The sequence below is a fragment of the Orycteropus afer genome, unplaced genomic scaffold, assembly GCF_000298275.1.
Source record: "Orycteropus afer afer isolate SDZICR_OR568_19922 unplaced genomic scaffold, OryAfe1.0 scaffold00372, whole genome shotgun sequence".
NCBI lineage: Eukaryota > Metazoa > Chordata > Mammalia > Tubulidentata > Orycteropodidae > Orycteropus > Orycteropus afer.
In genome coordinates this window covers 747825-748158 of record NW_006921959.1, presented here as the reverse complement: position 1 = coordinate 748158, position 334 = coordinate 747825, and positions in this window count along the sequence as shown.

The following is a 334-nucleotide window of genomic DNA, read 5'->3' as shown; positions in this document are numbered from 1 at the left end:
TTAAGAGTTGTTGTTATGTGCCGTCGAGTCAGACCTGACTCATAGCAACCCCTCCTTGGATTTCCAACACAGTATCCCTACAGAAGTAGATTGCCCCATCTTCCTTCTGAGGAGTGGCTGGTGGATAGGATATGCTAAAAGAATTTGGAACATCAGATTGTTTTTTAATGAATTTTGTTCACCTTCTATGGTTAGAGGAACATGTGAATTATATGTCTCTACCTCTATAACTCTAGTGACCAAGTGATATATCATTATAAAACCAAGTTTCAGTTCAAATTCCAACAACCATAAAATCATTTATTAACAGACATTTCACAACCTACCTATCTGT